Genomic DNA, 12,120 nt, shown 5'->3' on the forward strand with positions numbered 1-12,120 from the left:
TTGCAGCATAAGCTTCAGGCTGCTCAATTGCTCCAGGTTGCTGCATGGAAGGGCAAAGGTCTGTATGATGGTCAGCAGAGGAGCACAAACCACAAACCCTTGCGACAGGTACAGATTTCTGATTCAAGGCCAGCTGGGTTACCAAGTTAACCAATGCATCCAATTTGCCTTCAAGCTTCTTAGTTTCAGATGATGCAGATGGGTTTGTAGCTACCTCATGCACTCCTCTAATGACTATGGCATCATTTCTGGCGCTAAACTGCTGGGAGTTGGAGGCCATCTTCTCAATTAAATTTCTGGCTTCAGCAGGAGTCATGTCTCCAAGGGCTCCACCACTGGCAGCATCTATCATACTTCTCTCCATATTACTGAGTCCTTCATAAAAATATTGGAGAAGAAGCTGTTCTGAAATCTGATGGTGGGGGTAACTGGCACATAGTTTCTTAAATCTCTCCCAGTACTCATACAGGCTCTCTCCACTGAGTTGTCTAATACCTGAGATATCTTTCCTGATGGTTGTGGTCCTGGAAGCAGGGAAAAGTTTTTCTAAGAATACTCTCTTAAGTTCATCCCAGCTCGTGATGGACCTTGGAGCAAGGTAATACAGCCAGTCCTTTGCCACTCCCTCTAATGAATGAGGAAAAGCTTTCAGAAATATGTGATCCTCTTGGACATCTGGGGGTTTCATGGTGGAGCAGACAATATGAAATTCCTTCAAATGTTTGTGCGGGTCTTCACCTGCAAGGCCATGAAACTTTGGAAGCAAATGAATCAGTCCAGTTTTAAGAACATATGGGACATCCTCATCAGGGTATTGGATGCACAAGCTTTCGTAGGTGAAATCAGGTGCAGCCATTTCCCTTAGAGTCCTCTCACGAGGTGGAGGTTGTGCCATGTTCTCAGAATGTGCAAAATCAGAATGCTCAGAATCAGAATGTTCAAAATTATAATGCTCAAGATCAGGATGTTCAAAATCACCAATAACAGAATGCACATATTCACCAGTTATGGAATGCTCAGAATGATCAAAAGGTATAAAATGATGCCTAACTAATCTATGAAATGTCCTATCTATCTCAGGATCAAAGGGTTGTAAGTCAGATGGATTGCCTCTAGTCATACACTACATTCAGCATGCACACAACTAGTTGCCTTGTCATGTAAATAAAGGTGTAGGTTTGAACTACAGCTACCCTCAAATGATATCCAAATGACTTGAAATTTTGTGAGCAACCTTATAAAATGATGAGAAGATAGCACAAAAAATTTCAGACAAAAATTCAAAGTCTAACTATGAAAGCTAAAATTGGTAGGTTAAGAAAAATAAGTGAATAAAACTTGAAAAATAAAAAACTTTTGACAGAATCGCTTTTTTTGGACGATGGAGACCTCAGCCGGCCTATGGCAGGCTGCCACGGCATAGGAAATTTTTTTCTACCCCAAATGCATATATAATAATTGCAATTCTGATAACCGGAGCAAAAGTTATGGCCGTTTGAAGTTTTGACAAACACAAAATTTGCTAGTTTTTTGGAACTTTCAAATCTGACCAAACTAAAGGCTCTAGCTATTTTTCTCACAAAATATGGATTAAAAGAAGTTACCACAAAAAAATTCAGCCAAAAATAACAACCCTAGCTACTAAAACAAAAAATCTCAAATAATTCAGCATGGGTGGTCGGTAAAATCCGTCTCTAATTGATTTCTACTACTACTCTGTTTTTGCCGCAAGCACAATCTTCACAGCGAAACACCCAAGACTGAAACAGGGGAAACGCTTAATGGGAAAACTGAAACAGAACACACATTAAACAAAATACCAGGACACTAAACAACACTAACACACATACTAACACAATACTAACAATTTAAACATAAAACACGAAAGGATTAAACACACAACACTAGCTAGCTATTATGAACCTTTGGACACTGCTCCCCGGCAATGGCGCCAAATTTGATCGAGGCCGTACCCGAATCAAATAAACATGAAAATGCAGTAACTAGGAAGTGATCCTAGGTTGTTTCCCAACGAGCAGTGACAAACTAAATGTTCATAATATACTTGCAGTGACAGTAACGATTGGGGGGGGGGGGGTTGGTTGTTTGGTAATTAAAGAGCAGAACAAGTAAACTGGAATACGAAACTACTAATATTAAAAACGGGTTGTTTCCTTTGATTCAGAAGTCATTCTCTTATCCTGGGTTATGGAGAATTCGTCCTTAACAGTCAACCACTTAATCCAACCCTATTTCAATTTACTAAGCGAAAATCAACTTAGGGTTTTCAATACGTGATTAGGCACCACATACACCAGTTAGCCCTTCGTCCATTAAGCATGAACGCAAGTTAGGCTCAGAGGCAATTAATCGAACACGAAGCGTGCACTGATTAATATTCACGAAATTGGGATAACTGGTAAAGGGAAAACTGTCAGGAAACCACATTACAAGCGAAACCTCAAAGAGAGTTGGGCTTCGTCCTCAAAAGGAAACAACACCAGAAAATCTAGCCTTCCATGGATTCAAACAGAAAACGCAAATGAAACATGAAACAGAAACGTAAATGAACAGAAACGTAAATGAAAGTAGAAGAAGAAGCACGAATGAACTCGTAATTAGAAGCAGAAAACGGAAATTTGCATTAAGAACGAAAATTGTAACAAGGGAACAGAAAAACGTGAAAACCTAAAACCAAAGCTCTGAATAATGAAAATAGCATAACATAATGCCTTGCACGAATCCCAAGGAAGCTATTTAAAAAGAGTCACTCAAAGTCACTGGGCCCTATTACATTACTCTGGCCCAAAACGAAATAAACACTGAACAACATAAAATAAAATTGCGAAATTTCCTAATTAGAAATTAACTAAGGTAAGCGCTGCTTTATTTGCCCTCTTCAAGTCCACAACCAAAATCCGGATTAAGCCCAATGTTTCATTAATTCCTGAAATTAGATTAAAAACATCAAATTAGCTAAATGAGCCCAAATAATAAAACTGCCTAATTAATTGACAATTAAGACCAATCAATAATTAAAATGGTGCAAAAAGGGTTTAGAAAATAGAAGAAAATGATGGCACATCAGCCTGTCACCCATCAGGCCCCCTACCAACCGAGCTTTCATCAAGAAGTATTGCGCCCCCAGGCAGGCGCAGGGTGAGACACCACAACAGCCTGGGGATAGTCGGTAGCGGGCAATAAACGCACTGCCGCCACCTATAGAGTTCACCTCAGCTCATCCACAAAAAGGTTAGAGTGTTGCCTATGACACATGGCCGACCAGCAGGCGACCAAGTCCAAAGCCAAAGATAAGCAAAAGTACTATGTCCGTGACCGACAAGTCATCACGTGTCCAGCTCAAGACGTTAAAGAAGCGCTACTAGGAGGCAACCTAGTAACTTTTAAATTTCTGCTTGTTATTTGATCACCTTTTGTTTCTCAAGTCATAGTAGGACACACCTAGTTGCTCATGATCCTAGGAATTTAAATAAAACAAGCACAAGCTCGGAAGGTAGTCATACCTCACAAAATATATGTATGTGTGTTTAGGTAGCAAGATACCTTGGATATGCATGTATGTAGCAAAAAGATACCTCACTATATATATATATATATATATATATATATATATATATATATATATATATATATATATGTATGCATGTTTAGGTAGCAAGATACCTTGGATATGCATGTATATAGCAAAAATACCTCACAAAATATATATGTATATGTATATTTAGGTAGCAAGATACCTTAGATATGCATGTATATAGCAAAAATACCTCACAAAATATATATATGTATGTTTGGGTAGCAAGATACCTTGGATATGCATCTATATAGCAAAAATACCACACAAAAATATACATATGTTTAGGTAGCAAAATACCTCATGAAAAAAAAACAAAAACAAAAACAAACAAGAACAAAAGTATATCTTTCGACTGAAAAGCCAACATGCTTTTCATAAGAGATAACTTCCAACTTCTCTTTGAAAAAAAAATTCACTGATCATAACCAATTTTTGAAAAAATAATGTGTATACACATGAAGGGTGAATGCTGTGAAAATTTTCCCGGACGCCCAAAATGGACTCGGATGAATGCATGAATTGATAAAAGAACATTTTTTGGAGACACTGGGTTGACTTAAATAGAAAAAAAAATGAATCCTGAGCGTTAGTGTCATATGACCATAAAAACTTGATGCTTGAGTGTCCACATGGGTGCATGCATGACCAGTTTTGCATAAAATTTTCTAATCATCATTGTTGCATGTGTATCATGGAAATAATGTGGGACATCCCCTTTATCCCCGAACCGCTGGCCAAACCCTGACATATACTATGTCCAGCCGTTCTACAAGCCTTAATCCCAACTTACCATAAACCTTGACCCAGGGTGAGAATGTCAATCCTTGCCCTCAGAAGAAAAGAAAAAAAATGTTCCCAATCAAAAGAGTGGGAGAAAACAAAAAGAGAAAATTCCCAATCAAAGAGTGGGAGAAAGCAAAAAAGAAAGAAAGTTCCCAATCAAGGATCGGAAGAAAACAGAAGAAATATGTAGAAAGATCTTTGGACCAAACAATATCTTAACAATACAGAATTGTCACCAAGTGAACAAGAAAAGAAAGGAAACCAAGACCTATGGTGGTCCTCTCCCTTTGATTGCCAACCAAAATCCCGTGCGTCAGTGACTTGTTCACCTCACACTAAACAAAAACAGAAAAGGAAAAGGTCAAGAACACTCAAAGCCAAAATTCCCACAAAGAAAAACAAACCATTCCCAAGAAAAAGTCCTATTGATCCATGATCACGCATGTAATCTTTGATTTGATAGGAAATGATTTGCAAAATCAAGTCATGACATATCTATGGTTCGAAATTAGGATGAAACACTTACCTGTGTGAGATTAATACACTTGGAGTGATTTTCTTCTATTTTTTGAACCCAGTGTTTCCTCTAAATGGTCATTTAGAAATGAAATGCTAACATCCAAAATCTCATTTATGGTTATGAGAAAATTTCATCAGCATACTCTTTTTCCCCGATAGACACATTCTTTTTCATCCAAAAGCATATGTTGCTCTGATCAGTTTGAAGTTTTGTCTCTTTACTAAAGCATGTTCGGATTTTAGTGAAGAAAATACCGAGACTATTTTAGTCTCACAGTTATCAAGAACTACGTAGGTTTGAGTTCCTCATCACAAATTGAGGATACGTAGGAGCAAAAGCCTTGCTTTTGTCGACCACCCCACCTTTGTTACCGTGACCCAAGAGTCCGGTGACATGCGGAGGAACCTAATGGTAACCTGCAAACATTCTTTTGCTATCTGTAAGACTCAACGCATGATAGCATGTGGAGACTAACGTCATCCTCTGCACCCTTTGTCAATCACGGTATGTGCCCGTTGACACGCGAGACTAACGTCGTTTTCTGCACCCTTTGCCAATCACGGTATGTGCCCGTTGACACGCGGAGACTAACATCGTCTTCTGCGCCCTTTGTCAATCGCGGTATGTGCCTGTTGACACGCGGAGATTAACGTCGTCTTCTGCACCTTTTGTCAATCGCGGTATGTGCCCATTGACACGCGGAGACTAACGTCGTCTTCTACACCCTTTGTCAATCGCGATATGTGCCTGTTGGCACGCGGAGATTAACGTCGTCTTCTGCACCCTTTGTCAATCACGGTATGTGCCCATTGACATGTGGAGATTAACGTCATCTTCTGCACACTTTGTCAATCATGGTATGTGCCCGTTGACACTCAGAGACTAACATCGTCTTCTGCACCCTTTGTCAATCACGGTATGTGCCCATTGACACGCGAAGACTAACGTCGTCTTCTGCACCCTTTGTGAATCGCGGTATGTGCCTGTTGACCCGCGGAGACTAACGTCGTCTTCTGCACCCTTTATCAATCGCGGTATGTGTCCGTTGACAAGCGGAGACTAATGCCCGTTGACCAGGAAATCTTTATAAGATTAAACTTGGTGATCTTTCAGGTTAAATGGTGTCATGCTTACTCTTAGTCAAAGAGCATCACTTGGTATGACATAAGAAGCTTGGTCATGCTAGCTGTCATACCCTAATTTCGTCCGGGGACCATTGTTTGATAGCATGCGACCCTCGCTTGACCGCTTCGAGGTACTTAACACCTATCGTTAGGAAATCCGTGGAGTTCCGCGACATGCCGAAAGTCGAAAGGAAGCATTATTGCGCAATCCGTAAAGTTTCGCAACATTCCAAAAGTCAAAGAAGGGATTGTTGCGTAGTCTGTAAAGTTTCGTGACATTACGGAAAGAAAACAAGTATCGTTACGTAATTCGCAAAGTTCTGTAACGTTATGGAAAAAGATTTAGCAAAAAAGGCAAATGGGTGTATTTAGTAAACAGGGTGTGCAAATAGTAATCAGGCCCACTTGGGCCTTCCAGGATGTTCCAACAGAAGGCGGTGCCTTCTGGTGGAAGCAACCCAGCTCGCCTGGGTGAGCTAGGCGGCAACCACCTCCCTCTTTTCCCCTATAAATAGGGGATGGAGGGTAGAGCAAATTCGTTCAACCCTCCTGGTATCTGAGATTCACTTAAAATTAGTGAGAAAAATTGTTTTCGTGAAGAAAATCCAAGCCGAGGCGCTTCCGTAACGCTTCCAAGACGTTTCAGTGGGCGATTTCGTGAAGATTTTCCACCGTTCTTCATCGTTCTTCGTCGTTCTTCGGTCTTCAACGTGTAAGTTCCCGAAATCGAACCTTTCAATTCATTCTATGTGCCCTTAGTGGTCCCCACTTGTTTCACGTACTTTTGTTTTTATTTCATTTGCTTTCCGTACCCACCTTTGATGTGCTTTAATCATTTATTTAACTCATTTTCTCACCTAATCAAAAATAAAATAAATTTTCGCCGATCATTTGAGTTGTAATATCTTTTAATCTCTGTTAGAATAAAATCTGACCGATCTTTCATGTCGTAACCACGTTTAAAACCAAAAAGAGGCAAAATAATAATATAATAATCAAAATATCTTTGAATAAAATAATAAAAAAAATCAATCGGATGTTTTTCTTTGGAAGTTTCCTCGAATGAATTGACTAATAACCAAAGTGAAACTAAGGCTAAAATCAACTCACAAATCAAGCTTTGTTCGCAAAAATCACTAAAAACCGTTTTAAGGTCCAAACGCCTTAAAACGGTCCTCTTTGCTTTTATCGGTTAACATGGACCATTCAAAAGCATAAAATCAACATGTAACTTTATCGCTTTTGCAAGAACTACGCAGGTCTGCTTTCCTCATCGCAATTGAGGACACGTAGGAGCAAAAGCCCCACTTTTGTCGACCACCCCAAGAGATCGTTAATGGTCCAATGCCTTAACGTTTCTCTCCTTTCAAAAACCAAGAGATCGTTAATGGTCCAACGCCTTAACGTTACTCTCCTTTCAAAATCAAAAGATCGTTTAATGGTCCAACACCTTAAATGACCTTTTGTTCAGTCAAAATATATCTTGTAAAAAAGATAAAAACAACTTAACCAACGTTTAGTTCTCAAAGAACTACGTAGGTCTGATTTCCTTATCACAATTGAGGAATACGTAGGAGCAAGGGAAGCACCCTTGTTGACCGCAAAAAGATAAAAAATAAAAAAGGCATAAAAAGACATAAAAAATGTAAAAGGGAAAATAAAACAAATTGAAGTCATGTTTGCACACTTGATTAAAGGCTGTCGTCCCTTGTGACGGACGCATTGGGTGCTAATACCTTCCCCGTGCGTAAATACAACTCCCGAATCTTTCACACTCAAAGTTCGTAGACCACACCTTTTCCGGTTTTTCCGATGTTTTCCTCGAATAAACGTTGGTGGCGACTCCGCACATTTTCCTCCCTTGGAAGACGCACCTGTGAGCCCTCGCGTCGCCCTCCCGCCGAAGGGTAGGTTGCGACACTAGCGTAAGGTTAATATCAAAGCTTCAAAAGCATAGCCTCGTAAGAGGACTTCCAAAGCCATCATATCAAGATGATTCTCTTTGTATAGCTTGCCAAAAAGGAAAACAAGTAAAAAGTTATTTTAAAGCCAAAAATATTGTTTCAACTTCTAGGCATTTAAAGCTCCTAGACCTTGACCTGTTTGGACCAATCAAGATTGTGTCCCTCTCTAGACACAAATATGGTTTGATCATAGTGGATGATTACACCATATGGATATGGGTCAGGTTCCTAACCCACAAGGATGAGTCTTTGATACCTTTTATAAATTCTATAAAAAGATTCCAAGAAAATGACATTTCTATCTCTTTAATCAGAAGTGATCACGGGGGAGAGTTTGAAAATGATCTTTTTGAAAAGTTTTGTAAAGAGAATGTTATTCACCATAATTTTTTCACTCCAAGAACACCACAATAGAATGGAGTTGTTGAGAGGAAAAATAGATCTCTTCAAGAAATGGCTAGGACCATTCTTAATGATCACTCAACTCCCAAACACTTCTTGGCCGAAGTAGTAAACACTACTTGTTATTTACAAAACATAATTTATATAAGGCCAATCTTAAAAAAGACTCCTTATGAATTGTGGAAGGGACGTAAGCCCAATATCTCTTACTTTCCCCCATTTGGATGTCAGTGTTTCATCTTAAACACCAAGGATAACCTAGGTAAGTTTGACTCCAAATGTGATTATGGAATCTTCCTTGGATACTTTGAATCGTCTAAGGCATATAGAGTGTATAACTCTAGAACCTTGATTGTGGAAGAGGCCATTCATGTAATATTTAATGACAATAAGCCTAACTCTACAATGTCAAAAGTAGATGAGTTCTTTGTAGAGATGAAAATTGAAAATATCGTCAAGTCTACGGCTGCGTCTAACCAAGATAAGCTAATGTCCAACTTACTAATGGATGATCAACCTGAAGAAGTCAGAGAACCAATTGGAAGTTTACTGAGGAAACATCATCCAGAGTCCCGGATCATTGGTGATCCTAGGGACAAAGTCCAGACAAGGAACTCTCTTAAGCATACAACACTACTTTCAGAGATCGAGTCTAAACACATAGATGATGCTATGTCTAATGAATACTAGGTCAAAGCAATGCAAGAAGAGCTGGACCAGTTTCAGAAGAACGATGTTTGGAAGCTCATAGAACTCCCTAAAGGAAAATCTGCTATTGGAGCAAAGTGGGTGTTTAGAAACAAGCTAGACGAAACAAGTAAGGTTGTGAGAAACAAGGCTAGGCTTGTAGCCAAGGGTTACTCACAATAGAAAGGTATAGATTATATTGAAACCTTTGCTCCTGTTGCTCGTCTAGAGGCAATGCACATTTTACTATCCTTTGTTGCCCATCATGACATGATGTTGTATCAAATGGACATAAAAGACGCATTCCTCAATGGAATTATTAAAGAAGATGTCTATATGGAACAACCTCCTGGATTTGAGAGTTCTATCTATCCTCATCATGTTTTCAAACTCAATAAAGCCTTGTATGGTTTAAAGTAAGCTCCTCGAGCTTGGTATGAAAAGTTAAGTTCTTTTTTTAACTGAAAATGACTTTATAAGAAGAAAGGTAGATACTATTCTATTTTGAAAAGATTATGGAAATCAATTCCTAATTGTCCAAATATATGTGGATGATATCATATTCGGTGCCACTAATGACTCTCTGTGCGAGAATTTTTCCAAGCTTATGTAGGAAAAATTCAAGATAAGTATGATGGGAGAATTGAAGTTCTTCCTTGGACTTCAAATCAAGCAAACAGACAAAGGCATATACATACATCAAACCAAGTACGTGAAGGAACTTCTGAAGAAGTTTAAGATGGACGATGTAAAGCAAATAAAAACCCTAATGCATCCAACCACTGTACTTGGATTGGATGTAGAATCAAAGAAGGTGGATGAAAATACTTATAGAGGAATGATAGGATCTCTTCTATATCTCACTACGTCCAGACTTGACATTATGTTTATTGCATGCCTTTGTGCTAGATTCCAAAAGGAACCAATGGAAGTTCATTTATCTGTTGTCAAACACATATTTAGATATTTAATTGGAACTCATAACCTTGGTTTATGCTTTAAGAGAGAAAAGGAATACAAATTGCTTGGTTATGGTGATGCGGATTTCGCTAGGGATAAAGTAGAAAGAAAAAGCACCAGTGGAGGTTGTGTAGAAGCAAGCTTCATGATGATGAATCAAGTTGATTCAAGTAGTTTTGATGATGACAAAAAGCCCAAGAGAATGATTTCAAGATTGAGTCAACAAGTTCAAGATCAAGATTAAATCAAGTTTGATTTCAAGATTCAAGACAAGATGAATTCAAGATTCAAGAGAAGAAATCAAGAAGACTTCACAAGAGAAGTATTGAAAAGATTTTTCAAAAAACAAACATAGCACAGTTTTGTTTTTCAAAAGAGTTTTTCTCAAAATTTTCTAAGTTATCAGAGTTTTTACTCTCTGGTAATCGATTACCAATTACCTGTAATCGATTACCAGTGGCAAAGTTTGATTTCAAAAGCTTTTAACTGAATTTGTAACGTTCCAATTGTTTTTTTAAATGGTGTAATCGATTACAATATATTGGTAATCGATTATCAGTGTATCTGAACGTTGAAATTCAAATTAAATTGTGAAGAGTCATATCTTTTCATAAAATGCTTTGTGTAATCGATTACATGGTTTTGGTAATCGATTACCAGTGACAAGTTTTGAATAAAAAGTCAAGAGATATAACTCTTCCAATGATTTTCAGGTTTTTCTCAAGGTTATAACTCTTCCAATGGTTTTCTTGACCAGACATGAAGAGTCTATAAAAGCAAGACCTTCACTTGCATTTCAATAACTCTTACAATATTTTTGAACTTCTTCTTCTTCTTCCTTTGCCAAAAGCTTTCTAGGTTTTCTGGTTTCCAAACCTTGTTCTTTCACAGCAAACAAAAGTGTGTTATTCATCTTTTTCATTCTCTTCTCCCTTTGCCAAAAAGAATTCGACAAGGACTAACCGTCTGAATTTTTTTTGTGTCTCTCTTCTCCCTTTTCCAAAAGAACAAAGGACTAACCGCCTGAATTCTTTTGTGTCTCCCTTCTCCCTTTTCAAAGAATTCAAAACGACACAGTCTGAGAATTCTTTTGATTCTTCTATTTCCCTTAAACAAAAGATTTCAAAGGACTAACCGCTTGAGATATCTTTTGTTTCCCCTTCACAAAGTTTCAAAGGACTAACCGCCTGAGAACTTTGTCTTAACACATTGGAGGGTACATCTACTTGGGTTGTTGTGACTGAGAATGTAACACCCTGATATATATATCTATATATTATTAGTAATTATGTTTGATGTTTGATTATTTGTTGCGTTATTTTCATCCATAATTATTTTTAAGGAAGTTAATTTAGTTAATAGAGGGGTGTGAATAGATAAGGATCTAGCTTCTCAAAGAATCCTCTTGAGAAAGCTTCTCAAAGAAGCCACGAGGAAGCTTCTGGAGGAAGCCTCTTAATGAAGCTTCTAGAGAAAGCTACATGAAGCTGCCTCGGTAAAAATGCTTCCCAGCCTTCGTTAACCGTTGGATCTTCTCGAAATTTGGTTTTCAACTTCACAAGACAATTTTCCATGATCTGACCGTTGGGATCGTTTAGAAGATGTCTGGAGTGTGCTAGAAGCTTCCGTTCTCGAGAGCATCTCTTATTTAAGCATTTCAGCCTTCGCTTTCGTGTAGCTTAGGAAAAACGTCATTTCTTCTTCTTTCTTTCTTCCAAAGCCATTTCTAAAGTTCCAAGAACTTTCTCCATCACCCACAGCCACCATTAGCCACCATAAACCATCATTGTTCTCCATTGAAAACCCACACCGAGAGAAACCATTCAACCGAAGCGGAATCTTCCAACTTGGCTTGCGGTTTTGGTAGAGAACGAAAACCCTAATATGACCTTTCATTTTCTTTCAAGGTAACCATGGTTCTATGCTTGTTTCTTGTTAGTTTCATCTTGTCTTTGCATCTTTTCTGTCTTTGGAACCGTCATTGCATGTCTTATGCTTCCTTTGAAAAACCTTAGAGAAAGAGACTTTGTAAACATTATCCTTTCATGAAATGCATGTTATTTTCGTAACCTACACTGAACC

General features: G+C 38.3%; 1 non-coding gene across 1 annotated transcript; it reads left to right on the forward strand.

The window, feature by feature from the left end:
- Positions 1–410: 410 nt before the first annotated feature.
- On the forward strand, positions 411–517 carry LOC114404335. The gene has a single exon (XR_003664927.1). It is a non-coding gene; the product is annotated as a small nucleolar RNA R71 (small nucleolar RNA).
- Positions 518–12,120: the final 11,603 nt, after the last annotated feature.

Source organism: Glycine soja, unplaced genomic scaffold (genome assembly GCF_004193775.1).
Source record: "Glycine soja cultivar W05 unplaced genomic scaffold, ASM419377v2 tig00020409_1_pilon_353193_443268, whole genome shotgun sequence".
NCBI lineage: Eukaryota > Viridiplantae > Streptophyta > Magnoliopsida > Fabales > Fabaceae > Glycine > Glycine soja.